Consider the following 18,143-nt stretch of genomic DNA (forward strand, 5'->3'; position numbering starts at 1 on the left):
CCTGGCAGCACCGAGCAGTGAGAGCTGAGTGAAGGGGGAGGCAGGAGCAGGGGGAGAAGGCTCCATGACTGTGTCAGAGGGAGGCTCTGCCCTGGCCAGTGGGGAATCGTTGCCTCTCCGAGGGGCCCAGGCCTGGTGGGTCATTTCCCCAGGTTACTGAGTGGGGGCTGGAGCCAGTTCTGGGTTGTCTCCTTCAACAACCAAACTGAACCAATGGATCTTGTGCCGACCTGACACTGCGCTGGGCTAGTGCTGTGTGTGCCACAGAGCTTCCTGCAGGGCTGCCCACATGGGAGAGGGGAGGGGCAGTTTGAGTCACCAAGCTCTGCCCCTTCTGAAGGGCTTGTGAAAATGGCAGGTGCTGTCTTGGCAGTGAGGGAGAGGTGGGAAAGGGGCCCTGAGTGAACCTCTTGGGTCACAGCTGCTGTAACAATGAGGTAAGATGAATGACTTGGCAGATGTCAGGTGAAAACTGAGGCTGGTTTCCCTGACTGGGAATTGAACACAAGCCTCAGCAGTGAAAGTGCTGAATCCTAACCACTAGACCATCAGGGACACATAAACAAGGTTTTTTTCCTTACCTACACTAGCCTTTCACAGGCCACTTTCTGTCCCCTTCAGGACATGGGTCCATTTTCCATTGCCCAGAGGGGACAAGAACAGAAACCAAACAGAACATCAAAGCAGCCAGACAGGGCCATGCCAGTTGCCCAACTAGCCCAGGATCCTGTCTCACAACAGCAGCCAATCTCATTGCCCAGTGGGAATCCTCAGGACAGACATTTGTTAAGTGATCCCTCCCGTCGCCCATTCTCAGCTTCTAGAATACACCAGCTCAGGACACCTGCCCTGTCCATCCTGGTTAAGTGCCATTCATTGTGGCCACCTGGGCTTCCAAAGTTGAGTAGCTCTCCATTAAGGGTTCTTATTAATGTCAAGAACCTCAAGCAATGTAAAGCCAGATTGTGATGGAACTGGAAAGGAAAATATTTCCCCTAGAAGGAAATTTTCCAAGGGGGCAGTTGGATTTGAACCAAGGACCACTCGATCTGCAGTCAAACACTCTACCACTGAGCTACACCCCCACAGCAATTATCATCTGCAGCCAATGTTGGAAACTGGACAAGGAACAAGAGACAAGAGGCTTTTGTGTAACTCACATCCTAGGTGCCACCCTTGGGCTTGGTCTCCACACTGAGCAGGCGGGTGGCAGGGGGCTGATGCTGTCACAGCTGCAAGGCAAGTCACCCACCTGGCCCCTGAGCTCCATGTGGGTAGCAGCCAGACCGTGTGAATGGAACAGAGGGTCGTGGGGGGCGGGGATTTGTATATTTTAGGAAGGGTCCTGAGTCCTGGCTCCCAGCCATGCACCTTGGCAGAAAGACCAGCGGCCCCTGCACAAAGCGCATTGTGGGAATAAGAGTTGGGGCAGCAGGAAAGGGGCCGGCCCCTCAGCACCAGCGAGCCGGTGGGAGAAGATGGGAGTAAATCCTGCTACCTCTCATGCGCAAAGGCAGCACTTTTCCAATGCAGCTAATTCTGCCCCACCTGCAACCTGCCTCCAGTGCTCCTGCCACTGTCTGGCCCAGGAGGGTTGGTGTCCAGCAGCTCTCTGCCCCAACGTGGCTGGCTTTTGGGGAGAGCAAGTAGGAAGTGGGGGCCGGGGCTGGGGAGGGGGATACTGGAGCCACTTAGCCCCCTGGCTGGCAAAAAGAAAAATTGGAAATTTGTCCCCTCATTGGAGAATGTGGGCATCGATCCCACTACCTCTCACATGCGAAGCGAGCGCTCTACCACTTGAGCTAATTCCCCTGCTGTATGTACAATGGTCTTCTTGGAAGCTCTTCCCTTCTCCACAGAGACGTCAGCCTTCTAGGTCAGTTAGTCGTGGGAAAGGAGAAGGCTCCAAAAAGGCCTCAAGGGCAGATCTCGAGGAGACTCCCTGCAGCAAAGCCATGGGGGGGGGGGGGGGGGGCTCTGAGATAGCCCCTGCCCTGCAGCCTGTCCCACCTGGCCATTGTCATGGACTCTCTGTGAGGTCATCACCTCCCAACCTCCATTAGCCAATAAGCTGAGGGGCTGCAAAAGGCCCTTGTGATGTCACTGCCACACCCACCCCTGCCCTCCAGGGCTAATGTCCTGCCCCAAGCAGCCCCTTTGCATGGCTGAGCTGCTCCCAGGGGTGAAAGTGACACATTTCTCACAGGGCCTGTTCTATTGGGCACCACCCCTTGGGCTGGGCAGGAGGGAGGGAGAGGCTCAAGGCAGGAAGTTGGGGGAGGGGTTGTGATAGGACAGTACCTGTAAGAAATTAAAGTGTGGAGTGTGGGAGGCTCACGGCAGGGATTTGGGGAGTGTGTGAGAATGGGGGGGGGGGGCTCAGGGCAGGGGTGAGGATGTGGGAGGGTAGAGAAGTCAGAGCACAGGATCTGGGATATGGGGGAGGCTTGGGGCTGGGACTGTGTGTGTGTGTCGAGGGGATCCCTCTGGTCTGTGCTCCCTGAGGCCCTTTAACACACATGGACTGACCTGGGTGCACGCCAATGAGGGGGGTTTCAGTGAAGCTACATGTAAATGGATCCCTCTAGCAATCCCTGCCAGCCACACGCACAGGGGGAGGGGACTTTAGCCAAGGAAGCAGAAGTAGCCACTCTGAGGGAGGTTTAGAAGCAAAGATGGGCTGCTGTGAGGGTGGATGAGGGGATGTCACAGGGCACGAGCATGATAAGGGGAGCAGAGAGGGCCCTGCTGCACCGAGAGACATGGCAAAGCCTGGGATTGAACCAGGGACCTTTAAATGTTTCATCTAAGGCTCCGCACACTGAGCTGCCAACAAACCCGTCTGGCTCATTATTAACTGTCCAGGATGTTTGGCAGCCGTGTCACAGCCTGAGTGTTGCTCAGCACTAGTAGGTGACAGGGAGGGACAAAATGGTCCTTTCAGAACAACCCCCAGCCCTAACCCCAAGGACCAGCCCTTCCCTCCACCCTTACTGGGGTCTGCTGGGAATTGCCTGGATGCCAGCCCACCCCAGTGTCAGCCTAAGGATTGACTGGTCTGTAAAAGCTGCATCCTGGAAATTAGGAAGCAGCTAAAGTGACTCTGGTGGGACTTGAACCCACAATCTTTGAATGTCTTGCTGGACTCACTTTAACCACTACAGCTTAGAAGTCCAACATGCTTTCCATTACACCCCAGAGCCTCATGGGCTGGTGAGTTTGACATCTCCACTCTCTGCTTTGCAGCATGGCAATTGCTGGGGAGTCTGTCTCTTTTTGGAGAAGAGGTAGGAAGAGGGCCACTGAAATTAAAGGATAGAGCTGTAATTGGAGAATGAGGGCATTGATCCCACTGCCTCTCGCATGCTAAGCAAGCGCTCTACCACTTGAGCTAATTCCCCTGCCTGTGAAATGCTTTGCTGCCTCACCCACCTTGTTCCAGAGCCCACAACATCCCTGCGAGTCTACTTGTGAGACTCACACCTGTGGGTCGGCTAGCTCGGAGGTTTAGGACGTGGTGCTCATATCACACTGACGCGTCTCAAGAGCAAGCCCCTTATTTCAAGCTATAACAGGCTCGCTATTCCGATGTCCCTGCATGGGGATTTATTTCCAAGTGCTGTGTAGCCAGCCCCAAATTACAAAATAAGCTATTTCAAAATAGGCGCATTGATAATTCTGAGCTATGGGACGCACCCCTAGTGAGTTAGAGCTGAACTCTGCCCCCAGCTTCACCCACCCACGTACTGATTCCCTCACTGCCATGGGGCTGTTTGCATTGGCCTCTTCTCTCTGTAGCCAGGCTTCAGCCAGGACTGTGACCCGGCTCCCTGCACCTGGGCCCTGCATTTCTCATCCCTCCAGAGACACTTGCTAGTGGAGGAATAAATCACAGTCACGTGAGTGTAGATTATGAAACTTTGTAGTTGTTGTTGCCTTGGAAACTCCCCACAGACCTTCCCCTGGGGTTCCGGGCAGCCGCTCACACTGCACAGCTCACTTCGAGGTGAGGGTGCTGTGTAGACGTGCCCATCCTGTTGAGGGCCAGCCTGCTGGGGAGAGGCTCTGGCCACTTCCTTTCCTCGTGTCTCTCAGACTGTGTCTACACTGCAGGGCTACGTCTACACTGCAGGCTTTTTGTGCTAGAGCAACTGCTCTTGTGTAAAAACTTGCAGAGCGTCTACACTGAAGGCACATTTTGGCGCAAGTAAATGTATAGTGCAGCATCAGACAACAGGGCTTCTTGCACAGAAGTTATTGCTCTCCCCATGAGGAATAAGCCCTCTTGTGCAAGAAGTCGTACACAAGGAGGCAGTGTGGACCAGCAACAGGGGTTTCTTGCTCAAGAAAGCCGAATATCTAAAATGCCCATCAGAGTTTTCCTGCACAGGAGAGCGTCCACACTGCCATGGCTGTTTTTAGAGAAAAGCACTTCTCTTGTGCAACAGCACATGGCAGTGTGGACACACTGTTGGGCAAGACCTTTTGCACAAAACAGTTCTTGAGCAAGAAGTTTGCAGGGTAGATGTAGCCAGGGGGTGTTTGGGTTTGTTACCAGCACTGAGCTTTGTACAACAGCCCAGGGAACATTGTGAAAAGCCAAAACCTTCCTGCCCTGGGTGTCCTTGGCCAGTCAGCAAGTGGTAGAAAGGTTCCCTGAAGTGCTGACTTCAGGTGATTTGAAGCAAATCCTACCAGCTCAGATGAGGTGGCTGAGTGGTTAAGGTGATGGACTGCTAATCTATTGTGCTCTGCACACATTGGGTTCAAATCCCATCCTCATTGGGTGTTTGCAGCCCTTTCTCTTGCCTCTCTCAGAGGTTCAGTGCCAGCCCCTCCTGCAACCCTGCCTGCCCCAGCCCCTCCTGCTGCAGCCTGGGAAAGGGGAAATCTCCACAGAGACACTCCCAGCTGGGACCCTCAATCCCTTCTGCCCTCAAGGGGAAACTTCACAAAGGAGATTCCAGGCAGCCAGGCCATGGGGGTCTCTGAGATGCCCCATCCCTGCAGCCTGTCCCGCCTGGCAGTTGTCATGGTCCCTCTGTGAGGTCACTGCCTCCCAGCCAATGAGCTGAGGTTCTGCAAAAGTTCCTTGTGATGTCACTGCTGCCTTGCAGGCTCATGGCCAGCCCCTTGGCATGTGTGAGCTGCTCTCCCTGCCCCCGTCACTCAGGGCTGGTTCTGGGGCTCAAGCAGGGAACATCAGAGGCTGCTCAGGGGGCCACATTGCTAGGCCAGGAGCCCTCCTGTGGAGCTATGAGTGTTGCTGTCCCTGCTGTACAGACAGGGCCATAGAGCCTCAGGAGGCTGCAGTGGTGGGAGACACTTCCCTGGTTTCGGGAGGTAGACGAGATTTCAAGTCCCATGACTTGGAGCCAGCTACAGATACCCATGGAAAGCTGATTTTCAGAGGGTTGTGATCAGCCCTTCCTGTGTATCTGGCTTCTTCAAAGGGGCTAAATAAGGAGCTAAAAGTTGAAGAAGGAACAGTTAGAAGGTGAATTTCTGTCTCTGGCACTGTCCCACCTGACAAAGAATTTACATTCCTCTGCTTTCTGAGACAGTTGACAAGGATGCTCCACAGTGGCTCTCTCTCTCTCTCTCCCTCTCTGCAGAAGCTGTTCAGACCCCTCACTAGCCAATGCTGGTGTCAGGTGCAGCTCTGAGTGCTAAAATCCCAGGAGTGCAAAGTCAGAATGAAGGGGATGCATTTTGCTCTAGAAGTGACAGCCGGAGGGAGGTGGCTGCAGCAGATCAGGGTCTGTCTGGAGACAAAGCGGAGCCTGAGGATGAGAAGGCCCATGAGAGGCAGAGACTCCAGAGCGGTGGGGCTAGTTATTTGGTCTGGCAAACTGGCATGGCCCAGTCTGGCTGCTTTGATGTTCTATTTGGCTGTTCTTGTCCCCTCTGGGCAAGGGAGAATGGACCCTCCCCGCATCCTGAAGTGGACATTAAATGGCCTGTGAAAGGCTAGTGTAGGTGAGCAAGGAAACATGCTTTATGTGTCCCTGATGGTCTAGTGGTTAGGCTCCAGTACTTTCACTGCTGTGGCCTGGGTTCAATTCCCAGTCAGGGAAGCCCCTGGCAACTTTTACCAAACAACTCCATAGTCAACTTTCATGGCCTTAGTCAACTTTATTGCCACATGTTACAGCAGCTGTGACCCAAGAGGTTAACTCAGGCTCCTTTCCCACCTCTCCCTCACTGCTAAAAAAAGGGTCTAATGGTGCCAGCAGCCTTTCAGAACATCCCCCAGCCCTTCCCTCCCCCTTGGCTGGGCACTGCCTGGACTCAGGCCTCCCCGGTGCCAGCCTAAGGGCTCTGGAGAGGACAGGGCAGCTCCAGGGGCAGAGTCCTTTTTTCTGCAGTAGTTCAAACCCAGCCCCTTGGTTCCAACTAACTTTACTCCTCATTTTTTGCCCTCTGTGTCTCCCCTCCAACACACCCCCTTTCCCACTCCCCCCCCCCCACCCCCCCCGGTAACACAATCAGGACTTTTCCCTTGAAAGAACAAACTCTCTGGTTTTTATGTGGGGACTGTAGAACTGGGGAGGGGCTTGCAAAAGACCCTGGGAGGGGGAGGAGGCTGGGAGGAAGGGCTAAGGCTGGCACCTTCCTCTGATGGTCCCACTGCCTCATGTCAGGGGCCTCAGCAGCGCTGGGGGGGGGGCTCCAGGGGGAGAAGCTGGTTCAGAGGAACTTGAGCTGCTGGGCCACTGAAGCAGGCCCCCAGCAGCAGCCTCTGTGCAGGGCTCACATGCTCCAGGCCTCCCGGTCATATTGAGTCTCCCCATGTGGCTTGGGCTCCAGAGCCTGCCCCCCAGCTGGTGCCTTGAGGTAGCCACTGCAGCAGCAGGAATTTGGGCATCAGTTCCCCTGCTTTTGGGGACAGGAAGCCAGGCCAAGGCCCTTTTAGCCACTGGGGCTGTACAGGCTGGAGCCTCCCCCTGCCAGATCACCACGCTCTAACCAACTGAGCTAGCAGGCCTAGGAAAGTGCAGTTCACCAGTGGCCCTTTCAAGAAAGGCGCCTCAGGCAGCTGAAGGGACGTCTCTGCAGCTGCCAATGGCTATTCTCTGACAGGGCCACTAGCGACTCACTGTGACGTGGGCTGGCTAGTCCAGCTGGTTTGAGGGTTGGTCGAGGTGGCTGGCGGCCGGCAGACCCAGGGCAAAGAGAAGCCGGAATCTCTTGCTGCCAGCACCTTGCCTCCCAGCTTCTTCCCTGCCAGCTGCAGCCGCAGCCCCTTTCGGCCACTGGATCAGCCCGGAAAGGGAGGCAGGAATGGGGCCTTAGTTTGCAGGTTTCCGAGTCCTGAGCGCTGCCCTTGACACCAATCACCCCTCACTCAACTGGGCCAAACTGGTGCCCAGTTCATGCCCACTGGGACCTGCTTTAGTTGGTTTCTTTCCACCCAGAGCCCCCTTCTTCTCCTGGGCTGTGAGGAGCATCACTGAGATACTCTCATATCCCAGCACAGGGCCATCTCTCCAGTGACAGGAGATGGGGCTGGGCTTCTGACCTGCTCCTCTGACACCTCCCGTCAGTCAGCTCCATCACTCAGGGCATGCCAGGGAGCTGAGCGATTGTGCCCTTGAGTGGCATTCTCAGCCAGCCAATCAGCTTTGTGAGGAGTTCATGGAGGCAGGGCAAAGAGCTCTCTTGTTAGGCCAGCAAGGAAGCAGCAAGCAGCCAAGGCCCCATCCCCAGGGAGCTGGCTGGAGACCATGTGGAGGGAGCCGCTGCCTCTCCCCTGTGTAGCAGGCACTTTCCCAGGGGGGCAACTTTGCCCCCTGGGGCCTGTCTCTACCGCTTCTGTCACCGCCAGGCAATGGGAGTGCGAGTGGACTCCCCAAGGGGCGCATAGTGAGAGACAGGGGGCTGGTGGCTCAGGGAGGGGTGGTCCCAGGAGGCAGAGGGCACCTGTGACTCTCGGCTGGCAGCTGACACTCTGCTCCTTGCTTCCCTCCAGCTGCTTCACCTCCCAGGGCTTCTTTCTCCTTCCCTGTCCATAGCAGGCAGCTACACAAAGGCAAGTCACCAAACCAGACACCCCTGTGGCCAGCATGGGGCTTGCACCCACGACCTGGGCGTTATTAGCATCAAGCTCTAAACAGCTGAGCCAGCAGCCCACGAGGGTCCCTTTGGGAAAGACCCCACAGGCAGCTGCAGGGACGTCTCTGCCGCTGCCACGAGCTCGTCTCTGATGGGGCCACGGGCGACTCACTGAGATGTAGGCTGGCTAGTGCAGAAGTCAGAGGAGCAGGAGCCTGGGTGGGTTCAGGGGGGCCTTGAGCAGGAGCAGGTTTGGGGGAGGGGCTGCTGGGCCACTGATGCAGGTGACCAGTGGTTGGCAGCAGCACTGTGGGCTGGGCACATGGTCCCAGTCTCCTGGACATATGGAGCCTCTGGAGCCTCGGGCTGGAGGAGCCTTGGGCCAGCCACTGCAGCAGCAGGAATTTGGGCATCAGGTCACCCCACTGGGGACAATGGAGGGAAGAGAAGAGTTTTGCCTACTCTTGGAGAAAGCAGGCCAGGCCAAGGCCCTGTGCAGGCTGGAGCCTCCTCCTGCCAGTTCTCTGGTCTGAGTCCTGCAAAGCTCTCAGCCTTTTGCCTGTTTCTGCTTCTCTGTCCATAGCAGGCAGGCTAAAGTGTGTGGTTGGCAGGGACAGAAGTAGTCACCACAGCAAACAAATGTGTGGCCAACATGGGGCTTGAACCCATGACCTTGGTGTTATTAGCACCACGCTCTAACCAACTGAGCTAGCCAGCCTTCAGGAGCTGAGTTTACAAATGGCCCTTTCAGAAAGGCACCTCCGGCAGCTGCAGGGATGTCTGAAGCTGCCAATGGCTCTTCTCTGACAGGGTCACTAGTGACTCACTGTGATGTGGGCTCACTACCCCAGCTGGTTTGAGGTTTGGTCAAGGTGGCTGGTGGCTGGCATAGCGCACTGAGACCCAGGACAAAGAGGTAGTCAGAATCTCTTGCTGCCAGCACCTTGCCTCCCAGCTTCTTCCCTGCCAGCAGCAGCCGCCGCCCCTTTCAACCAGTGGGTCAGCCTGTGAAGAGAGGCAGGAATGGGGCCAAGTAGTGAGTCAGGCTGAGGGGGGCAGGCAAAGCTCATCTTGCCTTGCAGGGCCACTGGCAACAGCTTCTCTCTTGTGCTCTGCTGCTGAGGAGAAAAATACCCTGAGAGGGACCAGAAAGACCAATTTAAAAGATTGTTTAGAGGGGGGGCACCTGCTAGCGCCAGGGGGGCAAGAGTCAGAGCCTGGCAGCTCCTGGGGACCACACAAGAGACCACAAGGGTAAGCAGCAAGCTCCAGGCAGGTTAAGTTTTAGGGCCCAGCCCATCTCAGCCAGGCAGACCATAGCATCAGACTGAGCTCCAGGGAGCATCGGACACAAAACTCTCTCTCTGGGGAGCCTGTAGATAAGGAGCCCAAAGCTCATAAAGTTGGAGGGTTTTGCAGCAACCAACCCAACCCCAGCAAGTCCCACTGAGATTTGAACTCAGATCACAGGATTCAGAGTCTGAGTGCTGCTCCTTACAACATGGGACCTACATGAGCCAGCAGTGACTCAATTACGCTGAACTGGAGCCTCAGCTCATGCCCACTGGGACCAGCTTTGTTTGTTTCCTTCCACCCAGAGCCCCCTTCTTCTCCTGGGCTGCAAGGAGCCTCCCTGGGACGCCCTGAGACAGGCACAGGGCTCTGCCTCCCCATAACCAGCCCCACCCCACCCCACCCCACCCCACCCCACCGGCTTTGGTAGAACAAAGGGGGGGGGCTAGCTAGACTGCTCCCTTCTTACACACTTCAAAAAGTCCATTTGTAAACAGGCCAAGACTGTGTGGCCTAAAAGATAAAGCATCTGACTTTGGGTTGGAAAACTACAGGGTTTGAGTCCCTTTGCAGTTGTGTTGACTGTGCTTGTGGGTTCTGGTATCTCATGCTTGGAAAGGTTCTTTGTAACGATATGTATCCATTGGAAGGCCTCTAGCTATTCAGCAAATCTAACCTTTACCATTCTGCAGAGAGGCAGCAATTAACTGTAGAGCCTGGGCTCACATTCCATCCAAATAGCATTTCAATAGGGTCACACTAGGCTGTGAGAAGGGGCTTGGATCCTAATGACACCCACTGTCACCAAGTAAGAAACAGATCTCAGGGTGGGTAGAGAAAACTTAGTTAACAGCACTTTGTCTGGCAAAAAACTGCTTATCAGTGTTTGTGCAATTGGCATTCTATGATTATCATCCTCACTTTCCTATTGTTTGTCTGTGTGATCACTGTCTGGTTTGTAACTGTTTCTGTCTGCTGTATCATTAACTTGCTGGGGGAAAATCAACAAAGGTGGTGGGATATGATTGGTTAGGTAAATCATAATAGTATGTTATCTTTGGTTAATAAAATTAAACTAAAATAATTGGTTAAACAGGACTCAATTTTCACTCTAATAACTGGGGTCCAAGAAGGAGACCAGGGAGAAGAAGGAAAAGGGGAAACGAGAAGAGGAAGAAGGAGGAAAAGGGAAAGGAAGGGAGAAGACCAAGAAGGAGGAGAGAAGCCCTGGAAGCAGAACTCACCTCCAAGGCAGCCTCAGACCAGAGCAGCCAGGACTCCTCTGCATGATTGTTGAAATGGTTTGCTGTGTGAATTCTGTCAGGTGACGTCAGGCCTGGTCACTGGAATTATTTACCAGTTTCCCTGAGCTGTTAAGTCTCAGACCTGTGATGGCCAAGTGGTTAAGGCATTGGACTAGAAACCCAATAGGGTTTCCCTGTGCAGGTTTAAATCTTGCTCACAGAGAAGCCTGTGTTTTGGTCACACCCCTTCCTAGGCCAACAAGGTACCCAAACTCTGAGACCCCGGAGAAGAACCTGCCAGTCCCATCAGAAGGGACACCTGGGCTATGTCTACACTCACAGCTTCTTCCATGAGTAATATGCAAATGAAGCTAAGTTTGGAATATTACTGAGCCTCATTTGCATAGCTAATGAGCCACCATTTTTTTCAGAAGAGACTCTTGCACCAGAAGGAGCATCTACACTGCCCCTTCTTGCACAAGAAAAACCCTCCTGCGCACTGCGATTACACCTATTACTTTTCACTAAACACAATTATCAGACTACCCGGTGCACATTCCTACCTTCCATTGTGCACACAACATACATGGGGCTCTAATTACTGGCCACCTGCCTTTCACACAGATCATTGATCCTTGTGACTTTCAGGTACATTCACATGGCAGCTGTTTGAACATAATGTGCTTCTATTGCATGATCAGCACCAGAGTCTCCGGTTGTGTCTACACTGTGAGTTTTCTCAGCAAAAGATGTGCTAATGAGCAGGGCTTGCCAAGCAGCAGGGAGCTCTGCTCACCAGCCACGCGGTTTCGCATGGTTCTGCGCTCTGCGCACACGCAGATCGTTCTGCGCATGTGCAGATCGCTCTGCTCCAGCTCTTCCGGGATGTAATTACTTACATCCATAGACAAGTAGATTACATTATTTGCAGAGCCCTGGTAATGAGGGTCTCATTTACATGAGTCATGATCTCATTTGCATATTTTCTGACAAACTGGTTTTGTGCTAGGGTTGTTGTGCAAAAAACAAGCAGCATGGAAGTTTTCTGTTTGTACAAAACCCCCTTTTTCTGCAAGATCAGGATACCTCTTTTTTGGGAGCATAAGAATCTTGTGGAAAAAGGGAAATTTGTGCAAAAAAAATGTTCACACTGCTTGTTTTTGCACAGCAATCCCATTGGCAGAAAATATGCAAACGAGGTTGTGACTCATGCAATTGAGTCCCTCATTAACATTTTTTTTACAGAGAAAACTTCTAGTGTAGCTGTAGTCTCTATGAGCCTCACTAAATCAAACCCCTAGGGAACCTCCTGCTCTTTGCTACTATCCTACTCCCACTGTGAGGGCACCACCAAGGTCAACTGAAGGTAAAACCAACTCCAGATACATGTTGAAGAATGGTGGGAAGAAAAGACCCATTGACCTGGGAACAAGGCACCACTGGGAGTTGAACCCAGGATCCCCTGCTTACGAGGCAGGTGCTTTAGCCAACTAAGCCATGGTGCCCTCCTTGGAAGCAGCCCTAAAACTGTTCTACTTTATGGTTCCAGACCCCCCCTTCCCATTCCAAAGTGCAGCCGTTCCCCATTCCCCTCCAGCTCTTGCCATGACTCAAGGCCTGCGCAGCCCAAGGCATTTGATTGGCAGCTGGTACCCAAAACCTTTTTGTCAATTGTAGCAGCAGGCCCCAAAGGGACAGACACAAGGCAGCCGCCTGGTCCTAAGGCCGGGCCTGCAGCCAAGGGGAGGGAGAAGAATCTCTCCTTTCAGCTGGAGTTGAATCAGCAACCTAAAGGCACTTGCCCAGCACCCGCTACAGGCCTCTGCTCTGCCAGCTGAGCTATGGAAGGTGCCTGGGGCAGGCTGCTTTGCCTATGTTGGCCCTCTCATGAGTGCCAGGGCAAGAGTCCCCCGAATGGGAGGGGCAGAGGAACCCAGCAGCACAGGGGTGTCACTGGCGCTTCACCCGCAGAAGGACCCTTGAGTGATCCAGACAGAAACGCCGCGTCTCGCTCCCTGCAGCTCCCCTTGCTGCCCTGGCAGGCGCTGCCCCTTCTCCCACCGGCCTGGGCCTGGCCTCCCTCCCCCGCCCGGCACCACAGAAAGCCCCTTGGTATGAGCCTGGGCAAGCTTAGGCCCTGGGCTCTGGGGCCAGCCCCGTTGTGTGTCAGAGCCCCCCGGCCACAATGCTACTCCAGGGGGCCTGGTTCCAGGGCCTCCTAATCCCAGGGACTGGGGGGCTGGAGGCCTTTGCCCTGGAGCCTCAGAGCTCCCCCAGTGCCACCTTCCAGGAGGGGGAATCTCCCGCAGGGCCGGTGCAATGTAGGAACCTCTCCCAGGGCAGTGCCCCCAGCCCAGTCCCTGCCCCTTGCGGGGGCAGGTAAGAGATACTCCCTCCCCTTCCCCAGAGAGCAGCCCCCCAGGGCTATAGGGGCGGATCTGGCCCAGGGCTGCTCCCAGCAGAGGTGGCTTTGATTCCAGCCTGGGTCCAGGGAAACTGCTCCCAGCTCCCAGCATGTGCGAGGTTGGGGGAGTGAGCAGATCAGCGTTTGCAGATATTTACACTTATTTGCATAATGCGTATGCAGATATGCAGGGCTCGGCACTTAGGGCAATCTACCCGCCCGTGGTGAGTAGATTTTAGCCCGGTGCGGTGCTCAGTGCAGTCTGTGCATGCGCAGTGATATGTAAATAAAATGTTACTGGTCTGGCAAAAGTTTGTGAATGGTTTGTCTGTCCATGGTATAAACACAAAGGCTGGAAACACTGGCCTGATCCCTGGGGGCTTGCCGAATGCAAGGCAGGGAAAACATTGGTTGAAGGGAGGGGGCATATTTTCCCCACCAGGCCTTTGTTCCTCGGAATCCCTGGGGACGTTGGGTTTTGTCTCATTTTTCTTCCCTTTTCCCTGCTTCCTTCTTTGCTGTGAGGAGGGGGCAGCTCTCGCCCTCGCGGTGGGAAGCCCTGGTACAGGGATGGGATGGGCACATGCTCTGAGAGGGAGTCCCTGGGCTGTTTGGGGAGAAAAGTTTCTCATGTCTGCTCTCCTCCACCCCACCAGGATGGCCGAGTGGTTAAGGCGTTGGACTTAAGATCCAATAGACGTTTGTCTGCGTGGGTTCAAACCCCACTCCTGGTAACTTCCCTTCTTTGGCGAGACATTGATCAGGATGGTGTTTAATCCTGCTGTGCGGCAGGGGACTGGATTTTGTCTCTGAAGGTCCCTTGGGCTATATCTGCACTGGTGGGTTCTTGTGCAAGAACACATCCATGCTGGTGTGTGTGAGCTGTGCTTCTGTGCAAGAGCATCCATGGCAGTGTGGATGCTCTCTTGTGCAAGAAATGCCTGTCCTGAGCTCTTGCGCAAGAAGCCCTTTCTTACCACACTTTACTATAAAACTTCTTGCACAAGAGCGAGTGGGCAGTGTGGCCCTTCTTGCGCAATAACCGACCAGTGTAGACACAGCCTTCCAGTTCTAGTCCCAGTTCTGATTGGCTGAGCAGGGGCCAGTCACAGGGTGGAGACTCAGGACTTTGTTAAAGCGACGAGGAGTCCTGTGGCACCTTATAGACTAACTGAAGTGTAGGAGCATAAGCTTTCGTGGGCAAAGACCCACTTTGTCAGATGCATCTGACGAAGTGGGTCTTTGCCCACGAAAGCTTATGCTCCTACACTTCAGGTAGTCTATAAGGTGCCACAGGACTCTTTGTCGCTTTTGCAGATTCAGACTAACATGGCTACCCCTCTGATACTTGATTCAGGACTTTGTTGTTCTCCTTAAGTCCCAGAAAATGAGCCAGAACCAATCGACTGCTCTGGGAATTGTTCTGCTTCTCGCCAGTGGTTGTCTCTGAGCAGCTCCTGAGTCTCTCTGTGTCCCGATGCTTCTAACCCACTGGCTGAGCCATCCCTAGGCTGGGCTGTGGGGCTGTAGCTCCTTTGAGGCACTTTATTCTGATCCGTCAGGGTGTGAAACTCCAGACTGAGGGGGAGTTTCAGCATCAGGCTTCTGGGTCCTTTTCTTCAGTCCCCACCCCACTCAGTAACCCACCCCCAGCCTCTTCCAGCACAGCCTGCCCCACCTTCCCCTATAGGGCTTCCACAGGGGCCTCTGTCCCAGGGGGAATGGGGAGCCCCTGCCCCCGGCACCCACCCAGCCTGCTGCTGCTCCCACAAGAGCAGAGGATTCACCCGACACAAGTAAGTGCCTCTGTCCCCCCTGACCCCCGCTGCTGGTTTTCCCTCCTATGTAGCTTGCTGGCCTAGGTAAGGTCACATGAGACTGCTCATATCACCCCTCACCTCTCCCCCGCCAGCATGGAGCCCTGGGCAGCCGCCCTGCTCGCTCAGGTCTCAGGCTGGCAGGGCCTGCAGGGATACTGGGTTTGAATGACAAGGTGTTGGAGCAGCTATTAAAAGGCTTCTTCCTTGGCAGGGGCATTGTGCCTGTGGATTGGCTGTTTCTTGGATGACTGGTGCTTGCACATGCAGCTGGGCTTTAGCAAATCAGAATGAAGTGAGTCGTGAGTAACCCAGCGCCTCTGGAAATGGGAGTGGAGTAAAAAGTACAATATTGTCTAAAAAAAATGAAATAACTTGAATAAAAATCAAAGTGTGACCAAAATAAATTACTTGAGTAAAGTACAAATACCCAAAAAAGGTCTTGAGCAGTGTGATCAAGTATTTCTACTTAGTTATTTTCCACCTCTGCCCGGCAGGCAGGGGTTCTTGGCCCCTTGGTGGGCTGTGGACTGGCAGTTTGTTACCACTGACTTAGAGGAGCCCCAGGAACTGCAGTTTCAGGAAGAAACATCAGGAGATTTTGATTGGCTGCCAGGTGCTCCACATGCTAATCAGGAGGCGTGTTTCTGTAAACAGGGACATGGAGCATATTCTAATATGCAGATTTCTAAACCTGGTGGAGTGTGTTTGAATGGGACAAGCATTTTGCTGACATTATTTCTGTTTCACACAGATGTTGTGTGAAAACATTCCTCATGAGGAGAAAGTGAATGCACATGAATGTGGGTGTGTAGCGAGCAGGCTGCTGTTAAGACTGTGCTTTCAGGGATCATTTCTATAGTTGGTAACTAGAGAAATACAGCTGAAAGTGGTTGGTCTCGCTAGCCATGAGGATGAGTGACAGTGTTCTCTTCTGAGAGTGAAGCAAGCAGATAGTGTTGTTTCAATGTAATTGTTGTCTGCTGTTGATGATTGTTCCTTCTTTCCTGTTGGGAAGCTGGAGGAAGAGAGCACAAGCTGAGTGGTTGGCTACTGTCAAAATGTTTAAAATTAGTTTTCAAGTAGAAAGGAGCAGGGATTTCACTTTATAATCCTGTCCTGGCTTTTCTTGAATTCCTGGTTTTACATGTGCTACCCTGATCCTGATGTCTTCATGTTGTTCTCTCACCAGCTTTTGGGTCTTTTTCCCTGTGCTTCTCACATTCAACTTAGCTAGTCTCTTAGATCTGCTTCATGCGTTCTCCCTCATCTGTTCCTTAGTGGCCCTGGGGGAGACAGATACTAGGAGCAGCCAGGTATTAATTATCCCTTGGGTTAGTGTCTTTCTCCCATAACGTGTAGCTAAGATATTTGTTAGTAACTGGCAGAGGCCGCTGGGGCTCACCCCCGAACAGGCACCCACAGACTCAATATTGGTGCACAAGATGAAACTCACCCTGCTCCTGGAACAGGAACACTGACTAGCAGTGAGGCCCCTCCCTGGCAGCACCGAGCAGTGAGAGCTGAGTGACAGGGGAGGCAGGACCAGGGGGAGAAGGCTCCATGACTGCGTGAGAGGGAGGCTCTGCCCTGGCCAGTGGGGAATCGTTGCCTCTCCGAGGGGCCCAGGCCTGGTGGGTCATTTCCCCAGGTTACTGAGTGGGGGCTGGAGCCAGTTCTGTGTTGTCTCCTTCAACAATCAAAGCAAACCAATGGATCTTGTGCCGACCTGACTGTGCTGGGCTAGTGCTGTGTGTGCCACAGAGCTTCCTGCAGGGCTGCCCACACAGCAGAGGGGAGGGGCAGTTTGAGTCACCCATCTCTGCCCCTTCTGAAAATGGCAGGTGCTGTCTTAGCAGTGAGGGAGAGGTGGGAAGGAGCCTGAAGTAACCTCTTGGGTCACAGCTGCTGTAACGTGTGATAGTGAAATAAAAGGTTAGGCAGTTGTCCAGAGGGTAAATTGACCAGGGATCTGTGGCTGGTTTCTTGGAACCAGACAGGACTTGTTCGGGGTAGGTGGGATTGGGTGCTAGGACCCCCCACCTGTGTATTAGGCCCGGGGCCATCTGGGGCATGGATATTGCTGAGGTGTCGGAGGGGTTTTGCTCGTGAGGCTTCAGGCAGGCAGCTGAAGCACTCTGAGACTGGTTTGTGGCCTATTTGGAGAGGTCACCAGTCTGGGGGCTGTAAGGAGCCCCAGATTTGAGCAATTTGCCCTGAGCGGACGCCCTCAGCTGTGCCCAGATACGGCCCGGTCCGTCACCGGGGACCATTCTCCCTTGTCCAGAGGGACAAGAACAGCCAAACAGAACATCAAAGCAGTCAGACTGGGTCATGCCAGTTGTCCAACTAGCCAGAATCCTGTCTCAGGACAGCAGACAGTTATTAAGTGATCCTTCCCATCTCCCATTCCCAGCTTCTGGAATGCACCAGCTAGGGACACCTGCCCTGTCCATCCCGGTTAAATGCCATTGATTGACTTTTCCTGCATTAAATTATCCAATTTTGTTTTGGGCCTTCTTGCAGATTTCAGGTTTTGCAACATCCTCTGGCAAGGAGTTCCACTGGGTGCAAAAATGCTTCCTTTTGGTCTATTTTTAACTTGGTTACTTATCAGTTTCATTCTCTCACCCTGGTTCTTTAGTAGGAGAAAAAATAATTTCTGCACCCTTGTCATCATCACATAAACCCCTGTCCCGTTGACCCTTGCTTGTCCCTTTCCCAAGCTGAGAAGAAGAAGTTCCATGAGCTCCTGGGAGCTGCTTACCAAAGAAGAGGCATTTCCTGTGGAGAAGATGGCCAAGCCCAATCCCCTACACAGAGCCCCAGGAAATACCAATGGACATTGGGAAAGCTCCCTCTCGGGCACAAAGGCAGCACTTTTCCAATGGAGCTAATTCTGCCCCACCTGCCCCCTGCCTCCAGTGTTCCTGGCACTGCCTGGCCCAGGAGGGCTACTGTCCAGCAGCTCTCTGCCTCAGTGTGGCTGGCTTTTGGGGAGAGCAACTAGGAAGTGGGGGAGGGGGGCTAGGGCAGCCACTTAGCCCCTGGCTGGCTCTGCCAGTAAAAAGATGATGACGATGATCTCCCTGAACACTGGAGAATGTGGGTATTGATCACACTGCCTCTCGCATGCAAAGGGAGTGCTCTACCACTTGAGCTAATTCCCCTGCTGTGTTAAGTTTGGCCTTGGAGGCTCTTCCCTTCTCCACAGGGACGTCTGTCTTCTAGGTCAGTTAGTCCTGGGAAAGGAGAAGGCTCCAAAAAGGCCACAAGGGCAACTCTCAGGAAGGAGACTCCCTGCAGCAAAGCCATGGGCGGGGAGGGCAG

At 53.8% G+C, this 18,143-nt stretch overlaps 9 non-coding genes across 9 annotated transcripts; 4 read left to right on the forward strand and 5 right to left on the reverse strand.

Annotated features, from left to right (window-relative positions):
• Positions 1-483: 483 nt before the first annotated feature.
• Positions 484-555, reverse strand: TRNAE-UUC (transfer RNA glutamic acid (anticodon UUC)). Its single transcript has one exon. It is a non-coding gene; the product is annotated as a tRNA-Glu (tRNA).
• A 458-nt stretch (positions 556-1,013) lies between these two features.
• On the reverse strand, positions 1,014-1,085 carry TRNAC-GCA (transfer RNA cysteine (anticodon GCA)). The gene has a single exon. It is a non-coding gene; the product is annotated as a tRNA-Cys (tRNA).
• A 654-nt stretch (positions 1,086-1,739) lies between these two features.
• On the reverse strand, positions 1,740-1,812 carry TRNAA-CGC (transfer RNA alanine (anticodon CGC)). The gene has a single exon. It is a non-coding gene; the product is annotated as a tRNA-Ala (tRNA).
• A 2,890-nt stretch (positions 1,813-4,702) lies between these two features.
• TRNAS-GCU (transfer RNA serine (anticodon GCU)) lies at positions 4,703-4,785 on the forward strand. Its single transcript has one exon. It is a non-coding gene; the product is annotated as a tRNA-Ser (tRNA).
• A 1,220-nt stretch (positions 4,786-6,005) lies between these two features.
• Positions 6,006-6,077, forward strand: TRNAE-UUC (transfer RNA glutamic acid (anticodon UUC)). The gene has a single exon. It is a non-coding gene; the product is annotated as a tRNA-Glu (tRNA).
• A 2,622-nt stretch (positions 6,078-8,699) lies between these two features.
• TRNAI-AAU (transfer RNA isoleucine (anticodon AAU)) lies at positions 8,700-8,773 on the reverse strand. The gene has a single exon. It is a non-coding gene; the product is annotated as a tRNA-Ile (tRNA).
• A 3,250-nt stretch (positions 8,774-12,023) lies between these two features.
• Positions 12,024-12,097, reverse strand: TRNAT-CGU (transfer RNA threonine (anticodon CGU)). Its single transcript has one exon. It is a non-coding gene; the product is annotated as a tRNA-Thr (tRNA).
• A 1,550-nt stretch (positions 12,098-13,647) lies between these two features.
• TRNAL-UAA (transfer RNA leucine (anticodon UAA)) lies at positions 13,648-13,730 on the forward strand. The gene has a single exon. It is a non-coding gene; the product is annotated as a tRNA-Leu (tRNA).
• Positions 13,731-15,644: 1,914 nt separating this feature from the next.
• Positions 15,645-15,860, forward strand: LOC142821655 (small nucleolar RNA U3). Its single transcript, XR_012898343.1, has one exon. It is a non-coding gene; the product is annotated as a small nucleolar RNA U3 (small nucleolar RNA).
• Positions 15,861-18,143: the final 2,283 nt, after the last annotated feature.

Source organism: Pelodiscus sinensis, chromosome 31 (genome assembly GCF_049634645.1).
Source record: "Pelodiscus sinensis isolate JC-2024 chromosome 31, ASM4963464v1, whole genome shotgun sequence".
NCBI classification, from domain to species: Eukaryota; Metazoa; Chordata; order Testudines; family Trionychidae; genus Pelodiscus; species Pelodiscus sinensis.